The following is an 18,207-nucleotide window of genomic DNA, read 5'->3' as shown; positions in this document are numbered from 1 at the left end:
ACTGTCTCCACCGAAATTGCTGGGGGTATATTCTGAGCAGAGTCCCAGACTTCCAGATCAGGGCATAAAATACCCAGAGGATACATCAGCCTTTAATAGCTGAGGGTGGTGGCCCTCTTCCAAAGTGATGTGTCACTGAATTTACCAGATCAATCTTGTCCCAGGCATGGGAACACCAGACCAGTCATTCCTGTTCTGATGGAGTCAATGTGGGAGCTGTTCTGATGCAAAGACCTGAGCTGGGACACCTGACTGGAAATCTGTAGTGTTCAGACCAAACATGAGCCTGGGGTGTGCCTAAAAGCAAATGAAAACAGAACTCATTGTCACTGGGCTTTTCATTAAGGCCTGGGGTTTTTTGCAGGAAGAGAGTGAGAGTCTCAGAATGTAAACTAGAGCAAGTCAGCTCCATAGCTTGGGAGGGTAAGAAGAAAAACAAGGAAATTTGAATAAATCTGATGGTCAGGTGCTGTGGTATCATCTCAGAAGACTGTACCACAGGTCTTGAGAACACATCCTAATATAAGGTACTATCTTGTACCATATAACATGCCTTTCCTTTGAGACCTGGCATCACAGTGTGTTACAATCAGCCAGGAAAAGAACTTGATACTGGAATTTGAGAACATATGCAAGGTTTATCTTGGTATTAAAATAAACCTCATCCATAAAACCCCTTGAACATCTATGCTTTTGACTGTTTCAATTAACTGTGCCATGCCTATTTCACAGCAGCAAATCTAGAAAAAAAAATCCAGACCGCTTATACCAGGGCTGGAGCCCACTCCTAATACATCGTACATATCCTATACTGCTGCAAACTAGAAAAAAACTATCTCATTCTTCGCTTGGTTGATCTACTTTTATATCCTTGATTTAAATGCAGTTATGCAAACCTCGTGTTTGCTATCAGGCTATGAAGAAGCCTATTGTAAGTAGGATATGGTTTTCTTAGATGTAAATGCACATGCAAAATAGAAAGAGCTTTGATATTGAGATTTTTTTCCCCCGAGGTTCAAGTATTTTATCATTTTAATATTATTCCATTTTCCTGTGGCATTCAATTTTAAAACGTCTTTTGTATTAGCTCAGAGTATTATAATTCCTTCAAAATTCCTCTGGAGGGCACTATTACCATAACTATACAATTAGCTACCGATGGATGTAATAGAGATAAACACTAAGTAGCCTTGTTGGCAGGAGGTAGAGTGTCTTTTAACCAAGACAGCTTCTTTACTGCTGCCTGGGACTTTGCTTTAGAGAACATGCGAAATCTTAGCTACATAGACAAATAAAGTTTAGAAATTATTATAGAAGTTTGGGAAAAAGTACAGACAGGTGCAGGGGTTGATGAAACAATGTCTTTGTTATCAAGTACAGGTATTTGGTGTAGTCTTCAAAGATTGCAAATGGGATATTCACTAGGTACAGGCTGAACTGTAAGACTTTGGCATTGGGAAGGGTCGAAGGAACCTATACCTCTCAGGCTCCATGTTCTCTGTGACCACTACTGTAACACCGGACCAGCAACTGCAAGGTCTCTCTAGGCATGCGCTAAAGCTGCCCTATCTCACACTGCAGGGCAAAGTGATTTACTTCCCAGGATTTAAAAAAAAAGCCAAAGAGATGGTAAGATGGGCAAGCTGTGTTTCTTAGTAGCTGCATGTTTTTGAAAACTGAGTGGGAAATCAGAAATGAACTTTGCAATTCGTTGGAAAACTTTTAAATTAAAACAACAGAATAGACTCTCACAAGGTCGGAAAGCTGAAGCTGAAATTAAACGCATACATCTCATAGAGTCGCCCTCTTGTGATCATGTGAGGAACTGCATGATGATCATCCTATTTCGGGGCTCTCTGAAGTTTTTAGGATAAAAAAGTGGTGACCTGCAATGCTCAGAGTTCATACTTTAAACTTTTTGCCCCCGGGAAAGATATAAGTGCATATTTTATTTTAATTCTATTACTTCCTCTTGTCTTTTCCTTTTATCAACTGCATATTTAGTTGTTTTATTTATTTCCCAGTTAAACTAGAAGTTACCTGATTAGGTACAGTATTTCCGTGAGAGATTTTACAGCAAGCAGCACACTGAGATTATAACAGCGGCGAGGACCTTGGGGTACTATGTTGAAGATAGCAGTGTTGACATAATGTGTTTTTAATTAGGCCATCAAAAAAACAAAATACGTAAATTAGAGGGAAGGTTATATTTCAGTTATGACAGGAATAGTATTTAATTAATATTACCAAGTAAGAATTAGCACATATGTACAAAACAAAAAATCTGTTAGAACAAAAAAAAAAAAAAAAAAAAAAAAAAAAAAAAAAATAGAGGTTTTAACTTAGTTTCCTATAAAATTATGTTTAGATCTGCACTAATAATTTCATTAGTAAAAATAAGCCTTGCTCTTTTTCACTGACCTCTTACATATTTCAAACTACATTCTCTGTTTTTCATTATCACCTCATTCAATGACAGTCCCCACATGTGCTTTATGTCAACATTTTTTCTTCCTCCTTCACTGCCACACTGAATTTTCACAGTTTCTCTTCCTGAACTCTGGGTTTCAATAGCAATCGAAACATTTTGTTTCAGGAGGAGAGGTTTTTTTTTTAAAAAAAAAGAAAGAAAAAAAAAACCAACAACAAAAAAAGACATGAACTTTTCAAATAGATGTAAGAGGGAGGGGAAAAAAAAAGATAGGTCAGATTTTGGGTACATCAACCTTGACATTGTCCTTTTAAAATACTCCCCAGGCAGTGTTAACTTTTGCAACCAGCACTCGAGCAGCCGCTCACCCTAGGGCTCAGTCAGCTTGGCAGGATGACAGAGGTCAGCATTTCACACGAATGAACAATTTCTCCAATATATAAGGCAGCCATTCAGCTTTCTCTCTCTTTTCACCTGTCCTTTAAAGTTTAAACTGAGGCTATCATAGGTACTGTGCACAATGCAATGAAAATCCCTCTTTCCATTAACCCTTTGAACCCTTATGATGAGAAGTGATATCCTCACAAGTTTAAATTGAGAGACGGAAGCCGCAGAAGGGCTCCTCTTCCCACCCCTCTTCTTTTGTCAGTTCTCCATACCAGTTTATTTTGCTTATGTACTTTCCCTCACAAGTAAAACTCCTGTTATTTTTCTAACTCAATCACTGTGTATGAGAAAATCTTGCTGTTCTGACTGTCCCAAATGTGTGCTTTAGGAGGGAATAATATTCTGACCAGATTCCCTTTCTGGATTAATTCTTGTATTTCTGCTTTGGATGTGATTGGATAAGGATAGGAAGCCTTGGACAATGAGGCCCAATAAATTTAATTGTGATAAAACTGTCTTTCTAGTGAATCTTCATCAAGGAGCTGGGCAATATGAACAAATGTTCATAGGCTACATGAACACAAGTCTACAGGCTATAATCAAAGACTGAACTCTTTATTCCTTGAAGTTGAAAAGCATGTACTATGCCTGATATTAGTTTGGTGGTTTGAACAGTTATCCATCCAAATTGTCCGGGCAATTGAAGAATATATCTATGTGACTTTGGTTCAAGCTCACTACTAGAAATTTGTGAAAATTAAAGAAAATCAAAGCCTGTGCTGTACTTTTACATAGCCAGCAAATCTCTGTGCTCCCAAAATTCAAAGATTAAATCAGATTTCTTGGGGTCAGCTGGGGCTTCACTTTAATTCAATGTGCAATTTTTAAGAAAAAAAAGTCATTCAGTAGTATTCTCTAAGCAGCTATTAGACATAAAATAACTATTTAGAAGTATTTGATTAAGATAGATTCAATAAATTAGATTCAGAAGGCTAAGAAGACAGTAAAAATATAACATTTACTGCATTACATTCAGAAGGGTTTAGGCTGGCTACAAGAAAATTGGGTGCACTCTGGAGCCACGTGCTGATGTTTGCCATCTCAGATTTCTGCATATACAAAAATTACACAGAGGATCGGTAACACAGTGGAAACAATTGGGAAAGTCAGAGAAATCCATGTCTCCTAAGTTCTGATTAGTTGTAAGGGCCATTATAGCCACTCCTTTTTGAATCCCAAAAAGCTTTAAGCTGGGAAAATCATGGAAGGGCTATGATATCAAGTTATGACAAGAAAGAATTAAGAAATTCTGTGTTTTTGATCATTTATCTGCTCCATCCCCAGTGATATGTAGAAGTTCAAGTAAATAAATATTAAGATGTGCAGGGTTAACCATCAAGCCTTCATTTTCCTTCCACAAAACACTACTTTGCCTTTTCCAGCCAAAAGACTGTGAATGGACTACAGTTGAGCATACTTTGTTAAAATGTATATACCAAATGAAGAAACATGTAATCACAGATGGTGCCTGTTTTAATTAACAAGAAAGATGCTTAAGCCACCCTGATGTTGATAAGTTTGTGAAGGTACCAGACACTGGAAAAAAACTGACTTACATTGCATTTTTTTAATTTAAGTTTTTATTATTAATAATTAATTAATTATTATTATTATTATTACTACTACTACTCCTTACCTCATGCCAAACTATAAGCTCCAGTCACAGAATGATCGACTCATTAATGCTAGAAAAGACCACTAAGATCATCTAGTACAACCATCAATCCATTACCACCATGCCCACTAAACACGTCCCTCAGTGCCACATCTCCATGTTTCTTGAGCACCTCCAGGAAAAATGACCCTGGGCAGCCTGTTCCAATGCCTCACCACTGTTTCAGAGAAGACATTTTTTCCTAATATGCAGCCTGATCATCCCCTGGCACAACTTAAAGCCACTACCTCTTGCCCTATTACTGCTACCCGGGAGAAAAAGCCAACCTGTACCTTGCCACAACCTCTTTTCAGGAGTTCTAGAGAGCAGTAAGATCTCCACTGAATCTCTTCTCCAGACAGAACAATTCCAGTTTTCTTCACTGCTTCTCATAAGTCTTGTTCCAGACTCTCACCATCTTCATTGCCCTCCTCTAAACAGGCTCCAGGGCCTCAATGTCTTTCTTTTGGTGAGAGGCCCAAAACTGAACACAGTCCTCAAGATGAGGCCTCACCATACAGAGAAAAAATCACCTTCCTTGCCCTGCTGACTACACTATTTCTGATACAAGCCAGAATACCATTGGTCTTCTTGGCCACCCAGGCTCACGTTCAGTACATTTATCCCCAGTAAAGTGGGGACATTAGTCAATATTGAACTGCTAAAATTCAATTACTGTCTTTCTCAAGCCAATGGTTCAACACTTCTGTTGTATAGATAAAACATTTGGTGAAGGTGAGAGAGAGCCTCTTGCAGCTAAATAGAGCATGCTAAAAGAACTGCAAGACCCAAAGCAAGGATTCTTGCAGAAATATCTTGTGGGTTGTAATCCACCTTTCTTTTCTTTCTTTTCTTTCTTTTTTTTTTTTCTTCCAGGGATATTTTTAATAAAGTTTTCAGGAAAAAAAAAAAAAAAAAAGAAAAAAAGAAAAAGGGCTGGGGAGAGGGGATGAAGGTGCTTAAGGGCCCCTTGCCGGAAAGCAAAAGCTTATGATCCATCCAGATCTCTGAAGGCTGAATTTCAGCTAGAATTCTCTGGAGCTTGGCCTGAAGTGGATGTTGCTTCAGCGAATTCAATTTTCCAAGGTATTAAGAACTGAGAAAGTAAAATAGATGACAGGCACTGAGGATGGAATTGTAGCCCCTGTGCAGGTTAATGGGGCTTTTTGCCACTGACTTCAGGTAGGCTAAGATTTCAACTCTGCTTTAGGGAGCAAAGCAGAAAAGTGTTATACAATATTTAAACCTTTATCATTGTAAGCCTGAGTTTGGCAGTAAAATGTGTCTAATGATACTGACTCTGCCTTCAAAACTCTTTGAAAGGTATGGAAGAAAAGCATTGCATGGGAGTGTGGTGTTAGAATTATTCCACTACTAGATTGAAAGAAATGAAGACTTTCTAAAAATTGCTACTCTGAGGATATCAAGACTTTGAAGGAGTTAAACCTATTATGGAGAAGAAAAAATAAGACTTCTAATAAACTACAACTTTTATATTCCTTTTAAAGGGGAAAACAACTGAGAAATGCAAGCTGACAGCTTGTTTTTTACATTCTAAGCACGCTGTTTTCCTCAACAGAGGCATAGCACCATAGAAGAAGAAAAAGTTTCATAACATAATTGGGAAGTCATGTCACTAAGACCTCCTACAGTCGAATGAACAAAAAGCCACTGGTGCTGGAGACTAACGCTCTCGGCATGCTTGTTTTCTTTCCCATGGATGGAGTTCCTGTGAGATTTGGAATAAAGTCTATATCTATCTTGTATTCTTGTTGGCTTGCCTCCCTTTTTCCTATCTGGAGAGGATTTTCACTAAACATTTGTCTCTAAAAATCTCTGAAATCTTGTCTTCAGAGATACTGCTTACTCTGTTTCTTGCCTTTCTTGCCTCTTTTTTAGGGATTTGTTTTACAAAATTCACATACACTGGTGGTCTCCAACTTCATTGCTGATTTTAAAGCATTAACGTAACACATGAAAAGAAACTATCTAAAATGTATGTAGCTTGAGGTCAATTAAAAATTTAGTGGAAGCACATTTGGCCACTTAGTAAGGAATTATCAACTGCTACAACTCATTTTGATAAAGAGAAAACCACTTCTGATATTAAAGAGGTTTTTGATCCTCAGTCTTACCCTCAGAGAGTAAAATGAAGAGAAATGTAGAAAAAAAATCTGCCTTTTATTCCAACTTGCATATAATTTCAGTGGTCTGAATATTTTACCTTGATCTTAGTGGTCTGAAAACACATTAGGATATAGACCATCTTAATACCATCAGATGTAAGGAAAAAAGGAAATTGAGAAAGAAAAATGACAAAGATGACAGGAAAGGCAGCATGGCAATGGATCAAAAAATCAGGAGCAGAGGAAAGAACAGCAAATACAGAGGGGAACAAAAGAGACAGTCATCAGAGAGGGTATTAGAGGATGGAAAAAGAAATAAGCCGAGAAAGGAAGGGAAATCTAAATCAGAAGTGCAGTGGAGGCAGAAAATATCTAAACAGAGCAGAGATGTCACAGGAAGAAAACAAAGTTGTAGAGAGAAAACTGATAAATTATGGAAATGAGATACAGAGGAGCTGAAGAAAAGGGAAAGTGAAGTTGTTGAAGCAGAGAAACAGAATAATAAAAGGGACCACTTCACCTCTAGGAATACATTCAACTCCAATCAGTAGGTGGCTTGGGACCTACATTTAGTGGACCAAATTCCTGGGGAATTAAACAAAATCTGTAGACTAGCACAGATTCTGGGCAACACAATTACAAGCTGACTTTCAGTGTGTTTAGGCTTTCACTGGACTAGCTCAGTTTCTCTTGTCTGTCTGTTTCAACGTTTATGCCAACCTTACTTTATCTCTCCAGCTGTCTCCTGCATCTTTCTCCCTTTATGCGTTTTCCCTTTCTATTCTTCACCTTGACTTAAAAGGGCAACTGTGACTACTGCTCTTCTCAGCCACAAGAAAAAGACTGAAAGATGACAGTGTATCCACAAAAACAATAGAACAATTGTAAAGAAGGAAGATCTGTCAAGAAGAAACAAGAAGGCGGTGCTGTTCACTGTTTTGTCTTTCACACTGCCAAATATGGATACTTTAAAGGCAACTTTAAACATCCTTGTCTACATGTTAAAGTACTACAAGTTGCTAAGAGGAAAATAATGTTAAAAATCTTACACGGTAAAGTATGTAAATGAATAGCCTTTGTAACCTCAACCGAAGTTGATTTTGATGGATTATTTTATTTTTTCTGTTTTTAAACAACTATTTTTCAATAGTTCTGCTCTGGCTCATATATGCTCTTTTAGCCCCTCCAAAGTTCATTATCTTTCTTCATCACCAGTTCTGCCAAACTGAGTTTCATTTCAGTGTTGAAATACTTGGCCAGAAAATAAAAGCCTCACAGCCCATAACACCAGTGCTTTTGAAAGTGGATTTGATTCTACTGTTCCAACACATCACAAAATTTGAACTGCAGCTTTTTGTGATACTTCAATTTATTCTTCCAAATTTTCAGCAGTAAGTTCTTACAAAGGAGGCTTGTTAGTGAGCCCTTCCCACTCCATTCTTTGCTGTGAAGAGAGGAAAGCAAACCAGACTTGGAGCACTAATGAAACACTTCAGGAATTAATGGTATGCATGTGAATGTGATGCTGTCAGATGTTATTCATTAGATCTCCTGATTAGCAGCCTTCTTGCTGAAAAGAGCAACAAGACCATGACACTTGCAGTTTGGGACTTTGAACTATAAGCAGTGCTATACCAATTGATGTGCTGTAATAATGTAGTTTTATCTATCACCCTCTATTTAATATACAATAAGGCAAATATAAAGGGTTGGAGAGTAACTAATTAAGACTTATTTTCCTCCTTGTATAAAACACTGATTGTGGTGGCTCATGCTGGGACACCACACAATTTTGGTGAACCTCCCTGTTTCAGTGACATCTGTTACACATTCATGCAAATAAAATCAATACGAAAACAGCTTATAAATAAGATAAATGCTGCATCACTCACCAGGCCAAGCTCTGTAAGTGCAGAAAGGCTAGGAAAGATTTGGAATGTACGTGAACTTGCACGGTTCTCATGGTGAATGCCCCTCACTGGAGATGATCACAGATTTTTAAAATCAATATTTGTTAATTTCAAGTGCTTAATATTTCACAATCAAAACTTTTTGTGAGAATATAAAATATGCTTTAACACTTTTCCACTAGGAAAGTTTCTAAACTCTATGGCAAGTTTTCTGATCAAAACTAGAGAAAGAACTCCAGATGGTGATCACTGAGCCAGAGTGGGAACCAACACTGTAGTTTTATTCTAGAGGACGTCAGAAAGCAAACATGAAAAACAAAGAGTGATAAAAGAAACCAAAATAGTAACACAACACAAAATGGAAACAAAACAAACTAACAAAAAGGCAGCCAAAACCAAAGTTCTACAAACATATTTCAACTTAAAAATTTTTTCGAACATTTTCACATGAAGCAAGCATTTTCTGCTCGGGTTCACTACTAACCAGAAAAGGATTGCAGCCCTCATCACTGAACTGAGGGTTAAACAGGAGAAAACTCAGACAAGTGAAAAATTACAAGCATGATCCGTAAAATATTCTGACAGCTGGACACAAAGTAAGTCTCACAACTGAAAGTCCAAGAAAAGAGCTGCTCAAATTGTCTGATAAGGATGATTCAGTGACCAGTTTTTCCCACAAAGAAAATGGGTGTGCAGCACCACTTGTACTGATTTCTGCTTATGCTGCTGAAGCTGTCTAGCTGACCCACACATAGCCTCTGAGCTAATGCTTCTTAAAATGTAAGCTTCAAAAATATTACAGTTTTCTACTTATCACATACCAGTGAACCATCAAAGGAATGGACAAAGGAAACTGCCAAGCATGAAAACCAATCACTGCTTAAAAAAAAAAAAGAAAGAAAAGAAAAAAAGAAATCATCTAACTTTAAGCTGAGAAGAGTCTCAAACACTAGGACTAGCAAACTTTAAGTATAAGTGAACAAGACGGTTTGTAGCCTTTATCTATTATGTCTCTATAGTCTGATTTCTACATAAAATGAATAGGAGTAACTTCTCAGTATAGATTACATAGATATAACCTATTTTAAATATATTTTTGTCATTATCAGCAGAAAAAAATGCCATCTAGGTGGATCAATACCAACCATAGCAGTCTCCTCGCTGATGTATTTTTTTTTTTCAGTCTTAAAGAATTTTCTGTTCACATATCTGCATACGTGTAATTTCAAAATTCTCACTTTGCAAGCCTTGATAAGCACACCAAGATGTGCTCCATAAGTGAAAAAACAAAGTCAAAGTGCTACTGCAATTATGTTTTGTACATAAGTCTTTCTGATCTGCAATGATAAGTGTGCTTACACATTTAAACTACTTATAGATTAGATTTAGAATAGATTGTCTAAGTCCTGGTTAAAAAAAAAAAAAAAAAAAAAAAAAAAGCATCTGGAAAGTGAGGATTCTTCCTAGCAGCATTTTAAGCCCTTGGAAAAGAATTCTGCTGGGTTGTAAGAAGAAATGGCTACAGATCATTTCCATAGAAGGAAACCATTCCCAGAAATAGACTTGCAAAGGTAGAAATATTCATCAATATTTAATAAACAAACAGGGCACAAAGTTAAAGAAGGCAAATCACAACACACTCATCCCTGAAATGAATACTAAGGTCAACAGTTTGGACACTTTCCTAAAAGGATGCACATTTCTCAGCACTTTGCTGAATAGAGATGAGCTGGTCCCCAGTCCAGCAATCCATTACAGAGACAAAATAGCTCTTAGTATGCCCAGTAACATGCATGACAGGAGCAAGTGTTGAGCTGCAGCCAAATTCTGTCTCTAAGTGAGATAAAATCAGATCCAGGAGGCTAATAAGATAAGGATCAGTGCTCTGTGTACATCTATTCATTCATCAGAGAACCAATTTAAGCAGAGGAAAAATAAATGGTATATGGAAAAAATATGGGGAAGAAAAGACTTCCTTAAATATTATTTGTTTCACAGTTTTTGTAAAATTTGAGTAGTCGTTGCCATTGTCAGCAATATTTTTCTGAAGGCGTTGACTAGCATGATAAGGAAGAAACTGTGATAAAGCCAAGCTATTAACTGCCTTCCACTCAAGTCCCGTTCTACAACAAAGTGGTTTCACAATAACTGCAAGAGGCAAGTAAACAAAATATTCTTAGTCACATATTGTATGTATCCCCATTTTTATTGTAAACTCCTTAAGGCAGAAACTCTTATTAATGCTAAATATATTAAAATTCAAATCAAATAGCAGAAAGGAAAATAAATGTCAAATTAATTTAAGTTGCAACCAACACTGTATTGGAAAATGTTGCAAATATCTCCAAGGAAAATTTGCAGTACGCAGAAGAACCTAAAGAAATTGATCAAATGGGCAAAGAATAAGTTTTCAACTTGTAAATAAGGCTGTATCTTCAATTTAAAAGCATGAAATCATGCACTTAATAGGGGAAAAATAATGGCAAGGCCTTAGTTTTTACTTCTGGAGGAGAACAAACTTTCTGGGAGGCTCTTAGAGATTCTCAGTCCTTCGCCTAATGTTACTGAAATCACAGCTGGATGTAAGACAGCATAGGGACTTTGACATTTACTTCTCAGTTACCTCTTACCCTCCTATTTGTTACTCACTGACTCACAAGTCTAATCTGTCTTACATCTGGAACATTACATATGGACACACACTAGGAAAATGGATGCTACCATATGAATGAAAGCAAGGACTTCTATGCGTATAGTGTGGGAGTTAAAGTCCTTTGCACATACAAGAATGATCTAGAAAATCAGATTCATGAGAGAAAAACACGATGAGAGATAATTAAAAGCAGCTACTAATTTTACACTAAAACACAGAGATTCTTCTTAGAACATTACCTTGTTGAATCCTTATTAGGAAGCCACAGCCTTGATAAACTAAAATGTCTTTGCTGTGATTCTCCTTTGTAATACACCTTTAGAACTAGTTTTCATGACGATATTTTTAAAATAAAATTAAATTTGACCATACCTGTGTTACAGTTAAGTTCTGTATATGCTTCAGGCAGGTTTTGAATACCTATTACTATCATCAGGATCTCAACACCTCCAGTTTCTATTAAGGAGATCAGCGCATATCTTATGTTACTGCTGACACTATTAAAATCAATAGACAAGCACAGTGATGATTGTAGCGTGCACACTCTCCTGCAAATAGTCAGCATGAAAACTTTGAAGTTCAGTTAACAGAAATGTTCTTAGTTATGATGCCTCACTAATTAGTTCTCTAATATAGAGAAAGCAACTTACTTACTAAAAACTAACAAATATTAACTGTATTGTCAGCAGTACAATAACATCTTCAGTATAGCTAGAAAGAGATTTTAGGTTTTCACAGGTAGCAAGAGAAAAATTGGCCTTGGTCTCAAAAAAAACCAAAACCAACATAACATTTTAGGAAGAGAGTAGATTATTTCAAGCAAATTCTTTTTCATGCTAAATAATAAAAAGCTACTATAAAGTTGTTCATAATGCTTTTTATTTATCTGAATTTCAGAGATTATAAAAAGGAGCCAGGCTGACAGGACAAGAGCTGAAGTGTTTTCAACCCATAAAAGAGGCTAAGTACAGATAATATATCCATACTACTGACTACATATCAACGTAACATCAGTATTGACAATACAATTCATCCCAGTGCTAGAGAGACTCTCTTTTTGGAAAGACAGTAGTTGGTAGTTGTCTTTACTATCCTTACAGTCTTTGCCATCTCTTTACTTGAAATACCATACCACACTTTGTCATCAGACAATATGAAAAGATCCAAGACTACTGACTACTGAACCACAACACTCGGCCCAAAGAAATACCTCCTGGCATTGAAGTACTATATTATTTCCAGTATATAAGAATCAAAGTGTGAAAACCTAAACTTCATCTAAGAATTTTCATCTAAGTCTGACATATAGAGACTGGACAAAGCTTCAAGAGATGGAAGCTCAACCATTGGAAATGCTCTGTGAGTGCAAATCTCTGTGCTTCAATTCATCCATTTGCTTATTCCTGGAGACTGCTGATATTGCAAAAATTTAAAATTAGAACAATACACATACACAGGGCAGAGGGTGAAAGCAAAGGGAGAAAAACCAGAGAGGGAGGGACACTTCAGGGTGTAGAACATTCAGGCCAAGCTCCTTAGTAATATGTGACAGAGGAGAAATCAAATTGTTTTGATGCAATACCACTTTCTCCTGGTGAAGAAACACTGAAGATATTTCACTAGACAGGAGTGAAGATTTTTAAGAGATGAGCCCAAATACTGGATCATGTATTCAATATTGGTCATTGTTTATTTATAATATTGAAGAACTGAAATGCAGACATTGTTTTGTACTTATTTAAATACTATTATCTCATATGTATTTGCCAATTTTCCATTAGACATACCCCAGAAGAACATCTGGAGGTAGATCTCCTATCACTTGTGTTCTTTGTTATTTATCATTTACAATTATTTTGGCTCCTATTCACCTTCTTCAGATAAATTTGGCAGTGGTGCTTTTAGGTTTTTCCTTTTCTCTCCTCACTTACTGGACAAATCTGCACACCCAGACAAGTGAAACAGGTGGTATAAAAAAATGATGATGAAGTTTAGGTTAAAACATTCACGGTCTTAAAGAAAACGTTGCATAAATAGTGCATTAGCATCCATAATCACCTGTACTCTGATTCCTAGATGAAAAAAAAGATGTATCAGAACATGTTTGCATAGAATATGTATTAGTGGAACTCCAGAATTACACACATCCAAAAATTACAATTATGTTTCTGCTTAGGTTTCAGGCATAGCCATGTGTATAATTAACAGAAAAATGTATTGTGTTAATTAACAAAATTACAATAAGCTTCTATTTATCCTAAACAATAAAAAGACTGTTTGGTAAAGTGTACCTATAGTGAGTAGTGCTTATAAGGAATCATTAGCCCGATACTTTAATGAATATTAGATACACACATTTGGGGAAAACAAATAAACAGCAAAACAGATCTGCACTGTCTCTGGCAAGATATAATACAGAAGACTACACTGAGAAAGGGTCTGGTTTGGGAAGAGGATCTAACAACAGTAAACAACTAAAACACCAAGAACTCTGGACTAGTGAAAAATTCTTCTACTCTTGAGATGCTGATATTACTTTTTACTTGTATTAGTAATTCTTCTAAAGAAATAACACAGGAGTTGCAAAAAATTGAAATCAAACCAAAATCATTGTCAAATATATGCCTGTTAGTAGTACAAGAAATTTTGAGGAAAACAGTAAAGCCTTATGCCTCATTAATAGCAGATGAAACACAAAGTTCAAGTAACTCTTACATCACACCCCTAGTTTCAATTATACCCTGCCTTTCATTTTCATGCCAAACAACCTCACGTTCTACATTTTAATTTGATTCACTGTCACTTCCATTTTCTTGTGAAGACCCAGGGTCTCCATTACCAAAGCTACAGATAAATGCCCAGCCCTCCCAGCCTTCTCATTTAGACTATTATAATTCTCATTCTGAGCTCGCAATTCCTTTCCAAAGGTTGATATTTGATCCTCCAACTTTGGCACAAGATGTTCCTGTGCCTGATATTTCACACTAATCCTTCCTCCTAATTCTCTAATCATCTCAAATGCCATCTGAGGCAGACCCTCAGAGGATAAATTCACTGCTAACATTCCTGCCTGCTTGTGAGTCATCACAAGTTAGGGACTAAGAAACTGTAATTGAAAAATGCTTCTCTGCAACTTCTTCCTCTGAAATTTTTTCCTGGCCAACAAATGATACTCAGGGGATTTATCTTCTCAATATCATCTTACACATCCAAAATAAAGGACTACTGAATAAGAAAGTTGAGGTAAAGCCTACTTAAATACAAAAAGCAAAAAAAAAAAACAACAACAAAACAACAACATAAACCAACAAAAAAACCCCAAACAACTAAACAACTAGGAAACAAAGAAAAAAGCTTAGAAATTCCTAAGTAAGCTCATGTCTCAAGCTACCAGAGTCTAATTCTTACTATAGCATTCTACAGTGGAGAGTAGATGTCTCATCTGATACACGGACATCACTATGCCATATGGTGCATGAAAACATGGTGAAAAAACAGCCCCTTAAGCCTTCAAAGTCTCTATAAAACTGTACAATAATGTATTTATATAGAGTTTTCCTGCTATTAATTTAGGCAATATAGTGGAGGTCATTTCTAATGCATGTCAAGCCTTTTTTTCCATTCTGTCTCTTTTGCCAGTTTGCAACGAGGCAAACCAACACTAAAGAAAGTGCAGAGATTGCATCAGAAATGATAGTCGATAAGGAGCAAAGAAGACTCGGGTTAAAACAGAGATCTCACAGTCCCATAAACAATACTCCATCATCAAACCTCCTCGTGGATTCTGCCACTTTTGCTCAGAATGAACAAAGCTTTACTATCCAATTCAAAGCTGATTTGTATGGGACTGAACATAATAGAGTGATAAGCAGTGGTGTAAAGGCAGAAGAATCCGTCCAGCCTGTGCTGTCACACAACTGCTGTTGTTCTGAGCCTCATCTTTCTCTGTTGTCCTCAGCCTCGATATTCATTCCAACTTTTGATAAAATACCAGCATTGAGACATGAGTGATTTGTCATCTTTATACCCTGTAAACGCAGCATAAAAATAAGTTAGACTGATTGAGATTACACTGTTGAGGCAAAACAAAATAGGGATCAAATCCAAACTGACAGCTACATGAATTTTATTAGTTTGAAGAGAAAAATTTATGAAAAAACTCTAATCCAAAAACCAATAAAGCACTTTGCCAAATATGATGTTATCTGAGTCTTGTCATATTAAAAAAAGTTCTATTAAATCCCCCACTTTCAAGTTCAGCATCAAAAACACTCAGTTTAAATGATATTTCTGTCAGTTTTTTTCTTAACCTTCATGAAAAATTTACCATCCCGTGCTTAGAATTACTTGAATAATACATATCTTGTTTTAAATTCAAGTTATTACGTGCACTTGTAAAATGCTATTTGATTTGATTCTTCCTCCCACACCTTAAGCAAAATATGTGACAATTTTGTTTTCTCTTGAGTAGCATGTACATGAACTAACCCATTCCTCTGGGATTTTCAATTGCTAGCTAATCCAAAGCTATTTCTTTTAGAATTGCATGCAATGAAGTTAATGGACTCAAGAGGCTTTTTCCTTTTTTTTTTTTTTTAAGATAAAAAAAATAAATTTAGTGGTTTTCTTTTTCGTTAATAAAAAGGTCCACAATATATTTTGTATTTTATAAGACACAACAAATAAAATTACAGAACTCCAGCATCTTGACTAACAAGCTCCAACAATTGTAATGTTTCTGCATTTGCAAAGTGACCCACGTGTATAGATCTTTGTCCTTTTTTAGTCTTTTTTCTTCTATCAGGGTTTCACACAAGTTCAATAAGATTTACCATATATTTTATAAAGGCATAAAATGTAGTCAAGTCAAAAGAAACCCTGCCAGCTACATATGCATCGCTGCTACTTTTCTCCTCCCACCACCTCACTCCTTCCCTTTTTCTCTAATAGAATTGTCCTCAGAATAGAATTAATCTAATTTATGCATTTTTTTTACTTTTTAGGAAGTGATGGAGTTTTCTTCCTTATATTATAGAGATGACCATCAATTGTGACTCTAGTTCTAAACAGCAAAGTAGGTTTCATCCTTCTGATGCCCAAAATATCAGAAGGTCAAGATGACCTGGGAGGGAGAAGAGGGGAAGTCACAGAATCACAGAATCACAGAATTGTAGGGGTTGGAAGGGACCTCCAGAGATCATTGAGTCCAACCCCCCTGCCAAAACAGGTTCCCTACACCAAGTCGCACAGGTAGGCATCCAAAGTCTCTCACCTCTGCTAAAATTTCAATAGAATCCCTTTAGTCTTAATGAATCTCATCAAGTAATAAATAAATAAATAAATAAATAAACATGAGCATACAAACGTGTTTTGACTGATTCAAAAGATGATATCCCAAGAGCAGCTAATTTAATACTAGATCAAATGAACGGGAGTTGAGATTACCATGTTTTCGTTGACTGTTTTAACATATTCAGGGAACTTTACATATTTCTGTGTCTCTTTGTAGGATCATTTTTCATATGTTGTAACAGTCAGTGTGGAATATATGAGTTTGAAGGGATGAAGAGGTGCAAGAAGATGTGGAGTGGATTACTGATGTATCCTAGAGAAGCTTATTAAAACAATAAAAAAAGAAAAACAAACATAATTTTCAATTCTTTTTTTTTTTTTCCTAACCTGTTAAACTCTGCCTATTTTATTTTTACAGATCAGTAGCAAGTCTTCCTCATATTAGTTAGGTCTACAGACTTCAAAGTCACACTAGAGAGGTCAGGACATATTTTATTAGAAATCTGGCAGTCGAACATGCTTGGAGTATCCTTCAATTGTTCAGAACTTGTTCATGCGGTGAGCTACTCAGGTCACTTCTACAGCTCTATTTCCAGTCCAGATCTAGAGCAACACCAAGTGCATATGGCTTTTGATGTTCAGAGAAATAGGTGGCTTCAACTGAATTCTGAGTGGAAACCAACCTTTTTGCAGCAGACCATTCTTATTTCTCCTAAGTACTTTTCTAAACAGATAAAGAGAGTTCTCCCACTTTACACTGGAGAAATAAAAATAAAAAAATAAAAAAATCCCAGTGTTGTGGCTGAGAGTTCTAGAAGTAGAAGCAATGAGAAACAAACAGCACAATTATTGTTTTGAATATCTTCATGAGATTTAAGTAAGAATTAGCCACAGTAATTTGCTAAAACACCAAGCTAGAGCTTTGCATGACTGTGATGCTTACCATGACCCAAGATAATAGCAATATATATATATATATTTTTCAATTTCTTTCATGTTTTAAGCAATTTAAAAGAGCAGGGATACATTTACTTCTAGCCTTTTTTTGCCAGTTGAAAAAACATGAACCAGAATTTTATCACTAAACAATGGTTCAAGGAAAAGAACAACATTACATAATAATTAAAGAGATGGTTCATTTTATCAGATAACAACAATAATAAAAATGTCAGTAAAAAAGAGAAATGTTTATTGACTAGTTCTCATGTTCATCATTCCAACAAAGATTGAGTTCAGTAAACCTATGCAGATTTATCCATTATTGCAATACTGGAAGAAAAGAAGAAGGTGGGAAGCCCACCAGATCAAAGATGATTAGTCGCTTTTGCTCAGAAATATGTAATCAGTAAACTGAAAGTAGTTGACAAGATCTAGTAGAGAAGGAGTTCCTTTGTGAGCCCCACTTCACCAGTCGTGAATAAAACCAAAACTGCTCAGAAGAGGCAGTGAATTGAGGAAGCTGGCTGTTATGTTTCAGCCTCAGCACTATTAGAGGAGATAACAACTATCCATGAATAGCAAGTGCGCTAATATACTCCTATAGCCTAAAAATAACTAACAGAATATAAAAAATAAAAATAAAAAAGATACATAGTGATAAAAATCTACAATTTTTCAAATACAACTTAAACTGAAAGACAGAAGGATAGGAAATGTTGTCAGGTCTGGACCAAATACAGCTGGTTTTTGAAAAC

The sequence above is a fragment of the Lagopus leucura genome, unplaced genomic scaffold (assembly GCF_019238085.1).
Source record: "Lagopus leucura isolate 7727_CA_CO unplaced genomic scaffold, USGS_WTPT01 Super-Scaffold_100159, whole genome shotgun sequence".
Taxonomy (NCBI): Eukaryota; Metazoa; Chordata; class Aves; order Galliformes; family Phasianidae; genus Lagopus; species Lagopus leucura.
Note: the sequence above shows the minus strand (reverse complement) of the source record.